The sequence below is a fragment of the Dendrobates tinctorius genome, unplaced genomic scaffold (assembly GCF_039654945.1).
Source record: "Dendrobates tinctorius isolate UK_male_01 unplaced genomic scaffold, ASM3965494v1 ptg000062l, whole genome shotgun sequence".
Lineage (NCBI taxonomy): Eukaryota > Metazoa > Chordata > Amphibia > Anura > Dendrobatidae > Dendrobates > Dendrobates tinctorius.
In genome coordinates this window covers 41,119,137-41,135,984 of record NW_027361730.1, presented here as the reverse complement: position 1 = coordinate 41,135,984, position 16,848 = coordinate 41,119,137, and the positions used below count along the sequence as shown (strand labels likewise).

The following is a 16,848-nucleotide window of genomic DNA, read 5'->3' as shown; positions in this document are numbered from 1 at the left end:
TCACTGGCCAGAGTCAGTGCTCCTTTGGATGAGAGAAATGGGCCAGCCAGCAGACATCCGAATGATGGCAAAGCTGTCTATAGTGTCTGGGAGATTTAGTCAAACTTTTGCTCGGCTGACAACTATGGCCTCATTCACACAGCGGTTTTTTCTAGGCAGCACACTGACCCTAGAAGGATCTAGTGTCCTTAACAAGGGCGAAGAGATAGTAGAATTGGTTATTAGCCATTTTTACCCTACATACAGGAGCCTCAATACTGAATAGAAGCAGGAAGTAGCGCAAATAAACTTTGACATCCAGGTACCTTTATAGATGATGTTTGCTCTTATTGGAGTCTTTCTCATCCTTTTTGTTTCCATCTGTTCTAGATGCCATGATAACTTTGGACATGCTCTGCTCATCTCTGCAGACAATTCCCTCTTCTCCGCTCTTCTGCAGGACATGTCGATGGGGTGTCCTTGAATAGCAAGGACACCGTGTAGTTTATCAACAAATGACACAAATGTCAACAGCAAAATCCACACCAACTATAGTTAGTATATGCCTGCTACAGGCTTCAATTAACACCACAACATAGAGACAACTACTTCTGCAAATCAGTTAGGCACACGATTCGAGACGGTAAACACTGTGAGCAAAATGCGGAATCGGAAGAAACCAGCTTCAGCATCGATCTACCTGGGATGAAACTAGTGAACATGACCTCTAAAAAGCTGCTCCTGGCCCATACGGGGATCGAACCCGCGACCTTGGCGTTATTAGCACCACGCTCTAACCAACTGAGCTAACCGGCCATGGGTGTGGCATTACGTCCCTGCCGGGAAAAAAATGGAAAGCTGTACGAGCGCGATCATTTTTTTTTTTTTTTTAGGGGGGGGGGGGATGGATTTAGCACACATGTAGGGACTTTTGGTGGTAGACGCATATGTAACGCGTGACAGTCGAACAATAAAAGATCAAAAGCTCCTGCTTATGAAGATATTGCCGGATCAATAAGGTTCACGTAGCAGTGGCAAGAACATAAGAAACCTCCCCGTCGGGGAATCGAACCCCGGTCTCCCGCGTGACAGGCGGGGATACTCACCACTATACTAACGAGGATTGGCTGCGTCGAAACCTCTGACATCACACTCCGAGAAAGTGCACACGAGGCATGTGAGTGCTCAGAGGATCCACTGTGGGCCCTGCTCATTTTTCCTTTTTTGCACTTTCAGATAAGAGAGGTGAGACTGTGAAGAAAACTGCCATTTTGCCCTCACTGGCCAGAGTCAGTGCTCCTTTGGATGAGAGAAATGGGCCAGCCAGCAGACATCCGAATGATGGCAAAGCTGTCTATAGTGTCTGGGAGATTTAGTCAAACTTTTGCTCGGCTGACAACTATGGCCTCATTCACACAGCGGTTTTTTCTAGGCAGCACACTGACCCTAGAAGGATCTAGTGTCCTTAACAAGGGCGAAGAGATAGTAGAAGTGGTTATTAGCCATTTTTACCCTACATACAGGAGCCTCAATACTGAATAGAAGCAGGAAGTAGCGCAAATAAACTTTGACATCCAGGTACCTTTATAGATGATGTTTGCTCTTATTGGAGTCTTTCTCATCCTTTTTGTTTCCATCTGTTCTAGATGCCATGATAACTTTGGACATGCTCTGCTCATCTCTGCAGACAATTCCCTCTTCTCCGCTCTTCTGCAGGACATGTCGATGGGGTGTCCTTGAATAGCAAGGACACCGTGTAGTTTATCAACAATGACACAAATGTCAACAGCAAAATCCACACCAACTATAGTTAGTAAATGCCTGCTACAGGCTTCAATTAACACCACAACATAGAGACAACTACTTCTGCAAATCAGTTAGGCACACGATTCGAGACGGTAAACACTGTGAGCAAAATGCGGAATCGGAAGAAACCAGCTTCAGCATCGATCTACCTGGGATGAAACTAGTGAACATGACCTCTAAAAAGCTGCTCCTGGCCCGTACGGGGATCGAACCCGCGACCTTGGCGTTATTAGCACCACGCTCTAACCAACTGAGTTAACCGGCCATGGGTGTGGCATTACGTCCCTGCCGGGAAAAAAATGGAAAGCTGTACGAGCGCGATCCTTTTTTTTTTTTTTTAGGGGGGGGGGGGGGGATGGATTTAGCACACATGTAGGGACTTTTGGTGGTAGACGCATATGTAACGCGTGACAGTCGAACAATAAAAGATCAAAAGCTCCTGCTTATGAAGATATTGCCGGATCAATCAGGTTCACGTAGCAGTGGCAAGAACATAAGAAACCTCCCCGTCGGGGAATCGAACCCCGGTCTCCCGCGTGACAGGCGGGGATACTCACCACTATACTAACGAGGATTGGCTGCGTCGAAACCTCTGACATCACACTCCGAGAAAGTGCACACGAGGCATGTGAGTGCTCAGAGGATCCACTGTGGGCCCTGCTCATTTTTCCTTTTTTGCACTTTCAGATAAGAGAGGTGAGACTGTGAAGAAAACTGCCATTTTGCCCTCACTGGCCAGAGTCAGTGCTCCTTTGGATGAGAGAAATGGGCCAGCCAGCAGACATCCGAATGATGGCAAAGCTGTCTATAGTGTCTGGGAGATTTAGTCAAACTTTTGCTCGGCTGACAACTATGGCCTCATTCACACAGCGGTTTTTTCTAGGCAGCACACTGACCCTAGAAGGATCTAGTGTCCTTAACAAGGGCGAAGAGATAGTAGAAGTGGTTATTAGCCATTTTTACCCTACATACAGGAGCCTCAATACTGAATAGAAGCAGGAAGTAGCGCAAATAAACTTTGACATCCAGGTACCTTTATAGATGATGTTTGCTCTTATTGGAGTCTTTCTCATCCTTTTTGTTTCCATCTGTTCTAGATGCCATGATAACTTTGGACATGCTCTGCTCATCTCTGCAGACAATTCCCTCTTCTCCGCTCTTCTGCAGGACATGTCGATGGGGTGTCCTTGAATAGCAAGGACACCGTGTAGTTTATCAACAATGACACAAATGTCAACAGCAAAATCCACACCAACTATAGTTAGTAAATGCCTGCTACAGGTTTCAATTAACACCACAACATAGAGACAACTACTTCTGCAAATCAGTTAGGCACACGATTCGAGACGGTAAACACTGTGAGCAAAATGCGGAATCGGAAGAAACCAGCTTCAGCATCGATCTACCTGGGATGAAACTAGTGAACATGACCTCTAAAAAGCTGCTCCTGGCCCGTACGGGGATCGAACCCGCGACCTTGGCGTTATTAGCACCACGCTCTAACCAACTGAGCTAACCGGCCATGGGTGTGGCATTACGTCCCTGCCTGGAAAAAAATGGAAAGCTGTACGAGCGCGATCATTTTTTTTTTTTTTTTAGGGGGGGGGGGGATGGATTTAGCACACATGTAGGGACTTTTGGTGGTAGACGCATATGTAACGCGTGACAGTCGAACAATAAAAGATCAAAAGCTCCTGCTTATGAAGATATTGCCGGATCAATAAGGTTCACGTAGCAGTGGCAAGAACATAAGAAACCTCCCCGTCGGGGAATCGAACCCCGGTCTCCCGCGTGACAGGCGGGGATACTCACCACTATACTAACGAGGATTGGCTGCGTCGAAACCTCTGACATCACACTCCGAGAAAGTGCACACGAGGCATGTGAGTGCTCAGAGGATCCACTGTGGGCCCTGCTCATTTTTCCTTTTTTGCACTTTCAGATAAGAGAGGTGAGACTGTGAAGAAAACTGCCATTTTGCCCTCACTGGCCAGAGTCAGTGCTCCTTTGGATGAGAGAAATGGGCCAGCCAGCAGACATCCGAATGATGGCAAAGCTGTCTATAGTGTCTGGGAGATTTAGTCAAACTTTTGCTCGGCTGACAACTATGGCCTCATTCACACAGCGGTTTTTTCTAGGCAGCACACTGACCCTAGAAGGATCTAGTGTCCTTAACAAGGGCGAAGAGATAGTAGAAGTGGTTATTAGCCATTTTTACCCTACATACAGGAGCCTCAATACTGAATAGAAGCAGGAAGTAGCGCAAATAAACTTTGACATCCAGGTACCTTTATAGATGATGTTTGCTCTTATTGGAGTCTTTCTCATCCTTTTTGTTTCCATCTGTTCTAGATGCCATGATAACTTTGGACATGCTCTGCTCATCTCTGCAGACAATTCCCTCTTCTCCGCTCTTCTGCAGGACATGTCGATGGGGTGTCCTTGAATAGCAAGGACACCGTGTAGTTTATCAACAATGACACAAATGTCAACAGCAAAATCCACACCAACTATAGTTAGTAAATGCCTGCTACAGGCTTCAATTAACACCACAACATAGAGACAACTACTTCTGCAAATCAGTTAGGCACACGATTCGAGACGGTAAACACTGTGAGCAAAATGCGGAATCGGAAGAAACCAGCTTCAGCATCGATCTACCTGGGATGAAACTAGTGAACATGACCTCTAAAAAGCTGCTCCTGGCCCGTACGGGGATCGAACCCGCGACCTTGGCGTTATTAGCACCACGCTCTAACCAACTGAGCTAACCGGCCATGGGTGTGGCATTACGTCCCTGCCGGGAAAAAAATGGAAAGCTGTACGAGCGCGATCCTTTTTTTTTTTTTTTAGGGGGGGGGGGGGGATGGATTTAGCACACATGTAGGGACTTTTGGTGGTAGACGCATATGTAACGCGTGACAGTCGAACAATAAAAGATCAAAAGCTCCTGCTTATGAAGATATTGCCGGATCAATCAGGTTCACGTTGCAGTGGCAAGAACATAAGAAACCTCCCCGTCGGGGAATCGAACCCCGGTCTCCCGCGTGACAGGCGGGGATACTCACCACTATACTAACGAGGATTGGCTGCGTCGAAACCTCTGACATCACACTCCGAGAAAGTGCACACGAGGCATGTGAGTGCTCAGAGGATCCACTGTGGGCCCTGCTCATTTTTCCTTTTTTGCACTTTCAGATAAGAGAGGTGAGACTGTGAAGAAAACTGCCATTTTGCCCTCACTGGCCAGAGTCAGTGCTCCTTTGGATGAGAGAAATGGGCCAGCCAGCAGACATCCGAATGATGGCAAAGCTGTCTATAGTGTCTGGGAGATTTAGTCAAACTTTTGCTCGGCTGACAACTATGGCCTCATTCACACAGCGGTTTTTTCTAGGCAGCACACTGACCCTAGAAGGATCTAGTGTCCTTAACAAGGGCGAAGAGATAGTAGAAGTGGTTATTAGCCATTTTTACCCTACATACAGGAGCCTCAATACTGAATAGAAGCAGGAAGTAGCGCAAATAAACTTTGACATCCAGGTACCTTTATAGATGATGTTTGCTCTTATTGGAGTCTTTCTCATCCTTTTTGTTTCCATCTGTTCTAGATGCCATGATAACTTTGGACATGCTCTGCTCATCTCTGCAGACAATTCCCTCTTCTCCGCTCTTCTGCAGGACATGTCGATGGGGTGTCCTTGAATAGCAAGGACACCGTGTAGTTTATCAACAATGACACAAATGTCAACAGCAAAATCCACACCAACTATAGTTAGTAAATGCCTGCTACAGGTTTCAATTAACACCACAACATAGAGACAACTACTTCTGCAAATCAGTTAGGCACACGATTCGAGACGGTAAACACTGTGAGCAAAATGCGGAATCGGAAGAAACCAGCTTCAGCATCGATCTACCTGGGATGAAACTAGTGAACATGACCTCTAAAAAGCTGCTCCTGGCCCGTACGGGGATCGAACCCGCGACCTTGGCGTTATTAGCACCACGCTCTAACCAACTGAGCTAACCGGCCATGGGTGTGGCATTACGTCCCTGCCGGGAAAAAAATGGAAAGCTGTACGAGCGCGATCCTTTTTTTTTTTTTTTAGGGGGGGGGGGGGGGGATGGATTTAGCACACATGTAGGGACTTTTGGTGGTAGACGCATATGTAACGCGTGACAGTCGAACAATAAAAGATCAAAAGCTCCTGCTTATGAAGATATTGCCGGATCAATCAGGTTCACGTAGCAGTGGCAAGAACATAAGAAACCTCCCCGTCGGGGAATCGAACCCCGGTCTCCCGCATGACAGGCGGGGATACTCACCACTATACTAACGAGGATTGGCTGCGTCGAAACCTCTGACATCACACTCCGAGAAAGTGCACACGAGGCATGTGAGTGCTCAGAGGATCCACTGTGGGCCCTGCTCATTTTTCCTTTTTTGCACTTTCAGATAAGAGAGGTGAGACTGTGAAGAAAACTGCCATTTTGCCCTCACTGGCCAGAGTCAGTGCTCCTTTGGATGAGAGAAATGGGCCAGCCAGCAGACATCCGAATGATGGCAAAGCTGTCTATAGTGTCTGGGAGATTTAGTCAAACTTTTGCTCGGCTGACAACTATGGCCTCATTCACACAGCGGTTTTTTCTAGGCAGCACACTGACCCTAGAAGGATCTAGTGTCCTTAACAAGGGCGAAGAGATAGTAGAAGTGGTTATTAGCCATTTTTACCCTACATACAGGAGCCTCAATACTGAATAGAAGCAGGAAGTAGCGCAAATAAACTTTGACATCCAGGTACCTTTATAGATGATGTTTGCTCTTATTGGAGTCTTTCTCATCCTTTTTGTTTCCATCTGTTCTAGATGCCATGATAACTTTGGACATGCTCTGCTCATCTCTGCAGACAATTCCCTCTTCTCCGCTCTTCTGCAGGACATGTCGATGGGGTGTCCTTGAATAGCAAGGACACCGTGTAGTTTATCAACAATGACACAAATGTCAACAGCAAAATCCACACCAACTATAGTTAGTATATGCCTGCTACAGGCTTCAATTAACACCACAACATAGAGACAACTACTTCTGCAAATCAGTTAGGCACACGATTCGAGACGGTAAACACTGTGAGCAAAATGCGGAATCGGAAGAAACCAGCTTCAGCATCGATCTACCTGGGATGAAACTAGTGAACATGACCTCTAAAAAGCTGCTCCTGGCCCGTACGGGGATCGAACCCGCGACCTTGGCGTTATTAGCACCACGCTCTAACCAACTGAGCTAACCGGCCATGGGTGTGGCATTACGTCCCTGCCGGGAAAAAAATGGAAAGCTGTACGAGCGCGATCCTTTTTTTTTTTTTGGGGGGGGGGGGGGTGGGGATGGATTTAGCACACATGTAGGGACTTTTGGTGGTAGACGCATATGTAACGCGTGACAGTCGAACAATAAAAGATCAAAAGCTCCTGCTTATGAAGATATTGCCGGATCAATCAGGTTCACGTAGCAGTGGCAAGAACATAAGAAACCTCCCCGTCGGGGAATCGAACCCCGGTCTCCCGCGTGACAGGCGGGGATACTCACCACTATACTAACGAGGATTGGCTGCGTCGAAACCTCTGACATCACACTCCGAGAAAGTGCACACGAGGCATGTGAGTGCTCAGAGGATCCACTGTGGGCCCTGCTCATTTTTCCTTTTTTGCACTTTCAGATAAGAGAGGTGAGACTGTGAAGAAAACTGCCATTTTGCCCTCACTGGCCAGAGTCAGTGCTCCTTTGGATGAGAGAAATGGGCCAGCCAGCAGACATCCGAATGATGGCAAAGCTGTCTATAGTGTCTGGGAGATTTAGTCAAACTTTTGCTCGGCTGACAACTATGGCCTCATTCACACAGCGGTTTTTTCTAGGCAGCACACTGACCCTAGAAGGATCTAGTGTCCTTAACAAGGGCGAAGAGATAGTAGAAGTGGTTATTAGCCATTTTTACCCTACATACAGGAGCCTCAATACTGAATAGAAGCAGGAAGTAGCGCAAATAAACTTTGACATCCAGGTACCTTTATAGATGATGTTTGCTCTTATTGGAGTCTTTCTCATCCTTTTTGTTTCCATCTGTTCTAGATGCCATGATAACTTTGGACATGCTCTGCTCATCTCTGCAGACAATTCCCTCTTCTCCGCTCTTCTGCAGGACATGTCGATGGGGTGTCCTTGAATAGCAAGGACACCGTGTAGTTTATCAACAATGACACAAATGTCAACAGCAAAATCCACACCAACTATAGTTAGTATATGCCTGCTACAGGCTTCAATTAACACCACAACATAGAGACAACTACTTCTGCAAATCAGTTAGGCACACGATTCGAGACGGTAAACACTGTGAGCAAAATGCGGAATCGGAAGAAACCAGCTTCAGCATCGATCTACCTGGGATGAAACTAGTGAACATGACCTCTAAAAAGCTGCTCCTGGCCCGTACGGGGATCGAACCCGCGACCTTGGCGTTATTAGCACCACGCTCTAACCAACTGAGCTAACCGGCCATGGGTGTGGCGTTACGTCCCTGCCGGGAAAAAAATGGAAAGCTGTACGAGCGCGATCCTTTTTTTTTTTTTGGGGGAGGGGGGTGGGGATGGATTTAGCACACATGTAGGGACTTTTGGTGGTAGACGCATATGTAACGCGTGACAGTCGAACAATAAAAGATCAAAAGCTCCTGCTTATGAAGATATTGCCGGATCAATCAGGTTCACGTAGCAGTGGCAAGAACATAAGAAACCTCCCCGTCGGGGAATCGAACCCCGGTCTCCCGCGTGACAGGCGGGGATACTCACCACTATACTAACGAGGATTGGCTGCGTCGAAACCTCTGACATCACACTCCGAGAAAGTGCACACGAGGCATGTGAGTGCTCAGAGGATCCACTGTGGGCCCTGCTCATTTTTCCTTTTTTGCACTTTCAGATAAGAGAGGTGAGACTGTGAAGAAAACTGCCATTTTGCCCTCACTGGCCAGAGTCAGTGCTCCTTTGGATGAGAGAAATGGGCCAGCCAGCAGACATCCGAATGATGGCAAAGCTGTCTATAGTGTCTGGGAGATTTAGTCAAACTTTTGCTCGGCTGACAACTATGGCCTCATTCACACAGCGGTTTTTTCTAGGCAGCACACTGACCCTAGAAGGATCTAGTGTCCTTAACAAGGGCGAAGAGATAGTAGAAGTGGTTATTAGCCATTTTTACCCTACATACAGGAGCCTCAATACTGAATAGAAGCAGGAAGTAGCGCAAATAAACTTTGACATCCAGGTACCTTTATAGATGATGTTTGCTCTTATTGGAGTCTTTCTCATCCTTTTTGTTTCCATCTGTTCTAGATGCCATGATAACTTTGGACATGCTCTGCTCATCTCTGCAGACAATTCCCTCTTCTCCGCTCTTCTGCAGGACATGTCGATGGGGTGTCCTTGAATAGCAAGGACACCGTGTAGTTTATCAACAATGACACAAATGTCAACAGCAAAATCCACACCAACTATAGTTAGTATATGCCTGCTACAGGCTTCAATTAACACCACAACATAGAGACAACTACTTCTGCAAATCAGTTAGGCACACGATTCGAGACGGTAAACACTGTGAGCAAAATGCGGAATCGGAAGAAACCAGCTTCAGCATCGATCTACCTGGGATGAAACTAGTGAACATGACCTCTAAAAAGCTGCTCCTGGCCCGTACGGGGATCGAACCCGCGACCTTGGCGTTATTAGCACCACGCTCTAACCAACTGAGCTAACCGGCCATGGGTGTGGCATTACGTCCCTGCCGGGAAAAAAATGGAAAGCTGTACGAGCGCGATCCTTTTTTTTTTTTTTGGGGGGGGGGGGTGGGGATGGATTTAGCACACATGTAGGGACTTTTGGTGGTAGACGCATATGTAACGCGTGACAGTCGAACAATAAAAGATCAAAAGCTCCTGCTTATGAAGATATTGCCGGATCAATCAGGTTCACGTAGCAGTGGCAAGAACATAAGAAACCTCCCCGTCGGGGAATCGAACCCCGGTCTCCCGCGTGACAGGCGGGGATACTCACCACTATACTAACGAGGATTGGCTGCGTCGAAACCTCTGACATCACACTCCGAGAAAGTGCACACGAGGCATGTGAGTGCTCAGAGGATCCACTGTGGGCCCTGCTCATTTTTCCTTTTTTGCACTTTCAGATAAGAGAGGTGAGACTGTGAAGAAAACTGCCATTTTGCCCTCACTGGCCAGAGTCAGTGCTCCTTTGGATGAGAGAAATGGGCCAGCCAGCAGACATCCGAATGATGGCAAAGCTGTCTATAGTGTCTGGGAGATTTAGTCAAACTTTTGCTCGGCTGACAACTATGGCCTCATTCACACAGCGGTTTTTTCTAGGCAGCACACTGACCCTAGAAGGATCTAGTGTCCTTAACAAGGGCGAAGAGATAGTAGAAGTGGTTATTAGCCATTTTTACCCTACATACAGGAGCCTCAATACTGAATAGAAGCAGGAAGTAGCGCAAATAAACTTTGACATCCAGGTACCTTTATAGATGATGTTTGCTCTTATTGGAGTCTTTCTCATCCTTTTTGTTTCCATCTGTTCTAGATGCCATGATAACTTTGGACATGCTCTGCTCATCTCTGCAGACAATTCCCTCTTCTCCGCTCTTCTGCAGGACATGTCGATGGGGTGTCCTTGAATAGCAAGGACACCGTGTAGTTTATCAACAATGAAACAAATGTCAACAGCAAAATCCACACCAACTATAGTTAGTATATGCCTGCTACAGGCTTCAATTAACACCACAACATAGAGACAACTACTTCTGCAAATCAGTTAGGCACACGATTCGAGACGGTAAACACTGTGAGCAAAATGCGGAATCGGAAGAAACCAGCTTCAGCATCGATCTACCTGGGATGAAACTAGTGAACATGACCTCTAAAAAGCTGCTCCTGGCCCGTACGGGGATCGAACCCGCGACCTTGGCGTTATTAGCACCACGCTCTAACCAACTGAGCTAACCGGCCATGGGTGTGGCATTACGTCCCTGCCGGGAAAAAAATGGAAAGCTGTACGAGCGCGATCCTTTTTTTTTTTTTTGGGGGGGGGGGGTGGGGATGGATTTAGCACACATGTAGGGACTTTTGGTGGTAGACGCATATGTAACGCGTGACAGTCGAACAATAAAAGATCAAAAGCTCCTGCTTATGAAGATATTGCCGGATCAATCAGGTTCACGTAGCAGTGGCAAGAACATAAGAAACCTCCCCGTCGGGGAATCGAACCCCGGTCTCCCGCGTGACAGGCGGGGATACTCACCACTATACTAACGAGGATTGGCTGCGTCGAAACCTCTGACATCACACTCCGAGAAAGTGCACACGAGGCATGTGAGTGCTCAGAGGATCCACTGTGGGCCCTGCTCATTTTTCCTTTTTTGCACTTTCAGATAAGAGAGGTGAGACTGTGAAGAAAACTGCCATTTTGCCCTCACTGGCCAGAGTCAGTGCTCCTTTGGATGAGAGAAATGGGCCAGCCAGCAGACATCCGAATGATGGCAAAGCTGTCTATAGTGTCTGGGAGATTTAGTCAAACTTTTGCTCGGCTGACAACTATGGCCTCATTCACACAGCGGTTTTTTCTAGGCAGCACACTGACCCTAGAAGGATCTAGTGTCCTTAACAAGGGCGAAGAGATAGTAGAAGTGGTTATTAGCCATTTTTACCCTACATACAGGAGCCTCAATACTGAATAGAAGCAGGAAGTAGCGCAAATAAACTTTGACATCCAGGTACCTTTATAGATGATGTTTGCTCTTATTGGAGTCTTTCTCATCCTTTTTGTTTCCATCTGTTCTAGATGCCATGATAACTTTGGACATGCTCTGCTCATCTCTGCAGACAATTCCCTCTTCTCCGCTCTTCTGCAGGACATGTCGATGGGGTGTCCTTGAATAGCAACGACACCGTGTAGTTTATCAACAATGACACAAATGTCAACAGCAAAATCCACACCAACTATAGTTAGTATATGCCTGCTACAGGCTTCAATTAACACCACAACATAGAGACAACTACTTCTGCAAATCAGTTAGGCACACGATTCGAGACGGTAAACACTGTGAGCAAAATGCGGAATCGGAAGAAACCAGCTTCAGCATCGATCTACCTGGGATGAAACTAGTGAACATGACCTCTAAAAAGCTGCTCCTGGCCCGTACGGGGATCGAACCCGCGACCTTGGCGTTATTAGCACCACGCTCTAACCAACTGAGCTAACCGGCCATGGGTGTGGCATTACGTCCCTGCCGGGAAAAAAATGGAAAGCTGTACGAGCGCGATCCTTTTTTTTTTTTTTTGGGGGGGGGGGGGGGGTGGGGATGGATTTAGCACACATGTAGGGACTTTTGGTGGTAGACGCATATGTAACGCGTGACAGTCGAACAATAAAAGATCAAAAGCTCCTGCTTATGAAGATATTGCCGGATCAATCAGGTTCACGTAGCAGTGGCAAGAACATAAGAAACCTCCCCGTCGGGGAATCGAACCCCGGTCTCCCGCGTGACAGGCGGGGATACTCACCACTATACTAACGAGGATTGGCTGCGTCGAAACCTCTGACATCACACTCTGAGAAAGTGCACACGAGGCATGTGAGTGCTCAGAGGATCCACTGTGGGCCCTGCTCATTTTTCCTTTTTTGCACTTTCAGATAAGAGAGGTGAGACTGTGAAGAAAACTGCCATTTTGCCCTCACTGGCCAGAGTCAGTGCTCCTTTGGATGAGAGAAATGGGCCAGCCAGCAGACATCCGAATGATGGCAAAGCTGTCTATAGTGTCTGGGAGATTTAGTCAAACTTTTGCTCGGCTGACAACTATGGCCTCATTCACACAGCGGTTTTTTCTAGGCAGCACACTGACCCTAGAAGGATCTAGTGTCCTTAACAAGGGCGAAGAGATAGTAGAAGTGGTTATTAGCCATTTTTACCCTACATACAGGAGCCTCAATACTGAATAGAAGCAGGAAGTAGCGCAAATAAACTTTGACATCCAGGTACCTTTATAGATGATGTTTGCTCTTATTGGAGTCTTTCTCATCCTTTTTGTTTCCATCTGTTCTAGATGCCATGATAACTTTGGACATGCTCTGCTCATCTCTGCAGACAATTCCCTCTTCTCCGCTCTTCTGCAGGACATGTCGATGGGGTGTCCTTGAATAGCAAGGACACCGTGTAGTTTATCAACAATGACACAAATGTCAACAGCAAAATCCACACCAACTATAGTTAGTATATGCCTGCTACAGGCTTCAATTAACACCACAACATAGAGACAACTACTTCTGCAAATCAGTTAGGCACACGATTCGAGACGGTAAACACTGTGAGCAAAATGCGGAATCGGAAGAAACCAGCTTCAGCATCGATCTACCTGGGATGAAACTAGTGAACATGACCTCTAAAAAGCTGCTCCTGGCCCGTACGGGGATCGAACCCGCGACCTTGGCGTTATTAGCACCACGCTCTAACCAACTGAGCTAACCGGCCATGGGTGTGGCGTTACGTCCCTGCCGGGAAAAAAATGGAAAGCTGTACGAGCGCGATCCTTTTTTTTTTTTTTGGGGGGGGGGGGGTGGGGATGGATTTAGCACACATGTAGGGACTTTTGGTGGTAGACGCACATGTAACGCGTGACAGTCGAACAATAAAAGATCAAAAGCTCCTGCTTATGAAGATATTGCCGGATCAATCAGGTTCACGTAGCAGTGGCAAGAACATAAGAAACCTCCCCGTCGGGGAATCGAACCCCGGTCTCCCGCGTGACAGGCGGGGATACTCACCACTATACTAACGAGGATTGGCTGCGTCGAAACCTCTGACATCACACTCCGAGAAAGTGCACACGAGGCATGTGAGTGCTCAGAGGATCCACTGTGGGCCCTGCTCATTTTTCCTTTTTTGCACTTTCAGATAAGAGAGGTGAGACTGTGAAGAAAACTGCCATTTTGCCCTCACTGGCCAGAGTCAGTGCTCCTTTGGATGAGAGAAATGGGCCAGCCAGCAGACATCCGAATGATGGCAAAGCTGTCTATAGTGTCTGGGAGATTTAGTCAAACTTTTGCTCGGCTGACAACTATGGCCTCATTCACACAGCGGTTTTTTCTAGGCAGCACACTGACCCTAGAAGGATCTAGTGTCCTTAACAAGGGCGAAGAGATAGTAGAAGTGGTTATTAGCCATTTTTACCCTACATACAGGAGCCTCAATACTGAATAGAAGCAGGAAGTAGCGCAAATAAACTTTGACATCCAGGTACCTTTATAGATGATGTTTGCTCTTATTGGAGTCTTTCTCATCCTTTTTGTTTCCATCTGTTCTAGATGCCATGATAACTTTGGACATGCTCTGCTCATCTCTGCAGACAATTCCCTCTTCTCCGCTCTTCTGCAGGACATGTCGATGGGGTGTCCTTGAATAGCAAGGACACCGTGTAGTTTATCAACAATGACACAAATGTCAACAGCAAAATCCACACCAACTATAGTTAGTATATGCCTGCTACAGGCTTCAATTAACACCACAACATAGAGACAACTACTTCTGCAAATCAGTTAGGCACACGATTCGAGACGGTAAACACTGTGAGCAAAATGCAGAATCGGAAGAAACCAGCTTCAGCATCGATCTACCTGGGATGAAACTAGTGAACATGACCTCTAAAAAGCTGCTCCTGGCCCGTACGGGGATCGAACCCGCGACCTTGGCGTTATTAGCACCACGCTCTAACCAACTGAGCTAACCGGCCATGGGTGTGGCATTACGTCCCTGCCGGGAAAAAAATGGAAAGCTGTACGAGCGCGATCCTTTTTTTTTTTTTGGGGGGGGGGGGGGTGGAGATGGATTTAGCACACATGTAGGGACTTTTGGTGGTAGACGCATATGTAACGCGTGACAGTCGAACAATAAAAGATCAAAAGCTCCTGCTTATGAAGATATTGCCGGATCAATCAGGTTCACGTAGCAGTGGCAAGAACATAAGAAACCTCCCCGTCGGGGAATCGAACCCCGGTCTCCCGCGTGACAGGCGGGGATACTCACCACTATACTAACGAGGATTGGCTGCGTCGAAACCTCTGCCATCACACTCAGAGAAAGTGCACACGAGGCATGTGAGTGCTCAGAGGATCCACTGTGGGCCCTGCTCATTTTTCCTTTTTTGCACTTTCAGATAAGAGAGGTGAGACTGTGAAGAAAACTGCCATTTTGCCCTCACTGGCCAGAGTCAGTGCTCCTTTGGATGAGAGAAATGGGCCAGCCAGCAGACATCCGAATGATGGCAAAGCTGTCTATAGTGTCTGGGAGATTTAGTCAAACTTTTGCTCGGCTGACAACTATGGCCTCATTCACACAGCGGTTTTTTCTAGGCAGCACACTGACCCTAGAAGGATCTAGTGTCCTTAACAAGGGCGAAGAGATAGTAGAAGTGGTTATTAGCCATTTTTACCCTACATACAGGAGCCTCAATACTGAATAGAAGCAGGAAGTAGCGCAAATAAACTTTGACATCCAGGTACCTTTATAGATGATGTTTGCTCTTATTGGAGTCTTTCTCATCCTTTTTGTTTCCATCTGTTCTAGATGCCATGATAACTTTGGACATGCTCTGCTCATCTCTGCAGACAATTCCCTCTTCTCCGCTCTTCTGCAGGACATGTCGATGGGGTGTCCTTGAATAGCAAGGACACCGTGTAGTTTATCAACAATGACACAAATGTCAACAGCAAAATCCACACCAACTATAGTTAGTATATGCCTGCTACAGGCTTCAATTAACACCACAACATAGAGACAACTACTTCTGCAAATCAGTTAGGCACACGATTCGAGACGGTAAACACTGTGAGCAAAATGCGGAATCGGAAGAAACCAGCTTCAGCATCGATCTACCTGGGATGAAACTAGTGAACATGACCTCTAAAAAGCTGCTCCTGGCCCGTACGGGGATCGAACCCGCGACCTTGGCGTTATTAGCACCACGCTCTAACCAACTGAGCTAACCGGCCATGGGTGTGGCGTTACGTCCCTGCCGGGAAAAAAATGGAAAGCTGTACGAGCGCGATCCTTTTTTTTTTTTTTGGGGGGGGGGGGTGGGGATGGATTTAGCACACATGTAGGGACTTTTGGTGGTAGACGCATATGTAACGCGTGACAGTCGAACAATAAAAGATCAAAAGCTCCTGCTTATGAAGATATTGCCGGATCAATCAGGTTCACGTAGCAGTGGCAAGAACATAAGAAACCTCCCCGTCGGGGAATCGAACCCCGGTCTCCCGCGTGACAGGCGGGGATACTCACCACTATACTAACGAGGATTGGCTGCGTCGAAACCTCTGACATCACACTCCGAGAAAGTGCACACGAGGCATGTGAGTGCTCAGAGGATCCACTGTGGGCCCTGCTCATTTTTCCTTTTTTGCACTTTCAGATAAGAGAGGTGAGACTGTGAAGAAAACTGCCATTTTGCCCTCACTGGCCAGAGTCAGTGCTCCTTTGGATGAGAGAAATGGGCCAGCCAGCAGACATCCGAATGATGGCAAAGCTGTCTATAGTGTCTGGGAGATTTAGTCAAACTTTTGCTCGGCTGACAACTATGGCCTCATTCACACAGCGGTTTTTTCTAGGCAGCACACTGACCCTAGAAGGATCTAGTGTCCTTAACAAGGGCGAAGAGATAGTAGAAGTGGTTATTAGCCATTTTTACCCTACATACAGGAGCCTCAATACTGAATAGAAGCAGGAAGTAGCGCAAATAAACTTTGACATCCAGGTACCTTTATAGATGATGTTTGCTCTTATTGGAGTCTTTCTCATCCTTTTTGTTTCCATCTGTTCTAGATGCCATGATAACTTTGGACATGCTCTGCTCATCTCTGCAGACAATTCCCTCTTCTCCGCTCTTCTGCAGGACATGTCGATGGGGTGTCCTTGAATAGCAAGGACACCGTGTAGTTTATCAACAATGACACAAA

The 16,848-nt window shown here is 47.1% G+C and overlaps 26 non-coding genes across 26 annotated transcripts; all 26 read right to left on the bottom strand.

Moving 5' to 3' along the window:
* Positions 1–721: 721 nt before the first annotated feature.
* On the bottom strand, positions 722–795 carry TRNAI-AAU (transfer RNA isoleucine (anticodon AAU)). Its single transcript has one exon. It is a non-coding gene; the product is annotated as a tRNA-Ile (tRNA).
* Positions 796–1,030: 235 nt separating this feature from the next.
* TRNAD-GUC (transfer RNA aspartic acid (anticodon GUC)) lies at positions 1,031–1,102 on the bottom strand. Its single transcript has one exon. It is a non-coding gene; the product is annotated as a tRNA-Asp (tRNA).
* An 874-nt stretch (positions 1,103–1,976) lies between these two features.
* TRNAI-AAU (transfer RNA isoleucine (anticodon AAU)) lies at positions 1,977–2,050 on the bottom strand. Its single transcript has one exon. It is a non-coding gene; the product is annotated as a tRNA-Ile (tRNA).
* Positions 2,051–2,287: 237 nt separating this feature from the next.
* TRNAD-GUC (transfer RNA aspartic acid (anticodon GUC)) lies at positions 2,288–2,359 on the bottom strand. Its single transcript has one exon. It is a non-coding gene; the product is annotated as a tRNA-Asp (tRNA).
* An 874-nt stretch (positions 2,360–3,233) lies between these two features.
* On the bottom strand, positions 3,234–3,307 carry TRNAI-AAU (transfer RNA isoleucine (anticodon AAU)). Its single transcript has one exon. It is a non-coding gene; the product is annotated as a tRNA-Ile (tRNA).
* Positions 3,308–3,542: 235 nt separating this feature from the next.
* Positions 3,543–3,614, bottom strand: TRNAD-GUC (transfer RNA aspartic acid (anticodon GUC)). Its single transcript has one exon. It is a non-coding gene; the product is annotated as a tRNA-Asp (tRNA).
* An 874-nt stretch (positions 3,615–4,488) lies between these two features.
* On the bottom strand, positions 4,489–4,562 carry TRNAI-AAU (transfer RNA isoleucine (anticodon AAU)). The gene has a single exon. It is a non-coding gene; the product is annotated as a tRNA-Ile (tRNA).
* Positions 4,563–4,798: 236 nt separating this feature from the next.
* TRNAD-GUC (transfer RNA aspartic acid (anticodon GUC)) lies at positions 4,799–4,870 on the bottom strand. The gene has a single exon. It is a non-coding gene; the product is annotated as a tRNA-Asp (tRNA).
* Positions 4,871–5,744: 874 nt separating this feature from the next.
* Positions 5,745–5,818, bottom strand: TRNAI-AAU (transfer RNA isoleucine (anticodon AAU)). The gene has a single exon. It is a non-coding gene; the product is annotated as a tRNA-Ile (tRNA).
* A 238-nt stretch (positions 5,819–6,056) lies between these two features.
* Positions 6,057–6,128, bottom strand: TRNAD-GUC (transfer RNA aspartic acid (anticodon GUC)). The gene has a single exon. It is a non-coding gene; the product is annotated as a tRNA-Asp (tRNA).
* An 874-nt stretch (positions 6,129–7,002) lies between these two features.
* TRNAI-AAU (transfer RNA isoleucine (anticodon AAU)) lies at positions 7,003–7,076 on the bottom strand. The gene has a single exon. It is a non-coding gene; the product is annotated as a tRNA-Ile (tRNA).
* Positions 7,077–7,314: 238 nt separating this feature from the next.
* Positions 7,315–7,386, bottom strand: TRNAD-GUC (transfer RNA aspartic acid (anticodon GUC)). Its single transcript has one exon. It is a non-coding gene; the product is annotated as a tRNA-Asp (tRNA).
* Positions 7,387–8,260: 874 nt separating this feature from the next.
* Positions 8,261–8,334, bottom strand: TRNAI-AAU (transfer RNA isoleucine (anticodon AAU)). Its single transcript has one exon. It is a non-coding gene; the product is annotated as a tRNA-Ile (tRNA).
* Positions 8,335–8,570: 236 nt separating this feature from the next.
* TRNAD-GUC (transfer RNA aspartic acid (anticodon GUC)) lies at positions 8,571–8,642 on the bottom strand. Its single transcript has one exon. It is a non-coding gene; the product is annotated as a tRNA-Asp (tRNA).
* Positions 8,643–9,516: 874 nt separating this feature from the next.
* On the bottom strand, positions 9,517–9,590 carry TRNAI-AAU (transfer RNA isoleucine (anticodon AAU)). Its single transcript has one exon. It is a non-coding gene; the product is annotated as a tRNA-Ile (tRNA).
* A 237-nt stretch (positions 9,591–9,827) lies between these two features.
* TRNAD-GUC (transfer RNA aspartic acid (anticodon GUC)) lies at positions 9,828–9,899 on the bottom strand. The gene has a single exon. It is a non-coding gene; the product is annotated as a tRNA-Asp (tRNA).
* An 874-nt stretch (positions 9,900–10,773) lies between these two features.
* TRNAI-AAU (transfer RNA isoleucine (anticodon AAU)) lies at positions 10,774–10,847 on the bottom strand. Its single transcript has one exon. It is a non-coding gene; the product is annotated as a tRNA-Ile (tRNA).
* Positions 10,848–11,084: 237 nt separating this feature from the next.
* TRNAD-GUC (transfer RNA aspartic acid (anticodon GUC)) lies at positions 11,085–11,156 on the bottom strand. Its single transcript has one exon. It is a non-coding gene; the product is annotated as a tRNA-Asp (tRNA).
* An 874-nt stretch (positions 11,157–12,030) lies between these two features.
* TRNAI-AAU (transfer RNA isoleucine (anticodon AAU)) lies at positions 12,031–12,104 on the bottom strand. The gene has a single exon. It is a non-coding gene; the product is annotated as a tRNA-Ile (tRNA).
* A 242-nt stretch (positions 12,105–12,346) lies between these two features.
* TRNAD-GUC (transfer RNA aspartic acid (anticodon GUC)) lies at positions 12,347–12,418 on the bottom strand. The gene has a single exon. It is a non-coding gene; the product is annotated as a tRNA-Asp (tRNA).
* An 874-nt stretch (positions 12,419–13,292) lies between these two features.
* TRNAI-AAU (transfer RNA isoleucine (anticodon AAU)) lies at positions 13,293–13,366 on the bottom strand. Its single transcript has one exon. It is a non-coding gene; the product is annotated as a tRNA-Ile (tRNA).
* Positions 13,367–13,604: 238 nt separating this feature from the next.
* Positions 13,605–13,676, bottom strand: TRNAD-GUC (transfer RNA aspartic acid (anticodon GUC)). Its single transcript has one exon. It is a non-coding gene; the product is annotated as a tRNA-Asp (tRNA).
* Positions 13,677–14,550: 874 nt separating this feature from the next.
* TRNAI-AAU (transfer RNA isoleucine (anticodon AAU)) lies at positions 14,551–14,624 on the bottom strand. The gene has a single exon. It is a non-coding gene; the product is annotated as a tRNA-Ile (tRNA).
* A 238-nt stretch (positions 14,625–14,862) lies between these two features.
* Positions 14,863–14,934, bottom strand: TRNAD-GUC (transfer RNA aspartic acid (anticodon GUC)). The gene has a single exon. It is a non-coding gene; the product is annotated as a tRNA-Asp (tRNA).
* Positions 14,935–15,808: 874 nt separating this feature from the next.
* On the bottom strand, positions 15,809–15,882 carry TRNAI-AAU (transfer RNA isoleucine (anticodon AAU)). The gene has a single exon. It is a non-coding gene; the product is annotated as a tRNA-Ile (tRNA).
* A 237-nt stretch (positions 15,883–16,119) lies between these two features.
* Positions 16,120–16,191, bottom strand: TRNAD-GUC (transfer RNA aspartic acid (anticodon GUC)). The gene has a single exon. It is a non-coding gene; the product is annotated as a tRNA-Asp (tRNA).
* Positions 16,192–16,848: the final 657 nt, after the last annotated feature.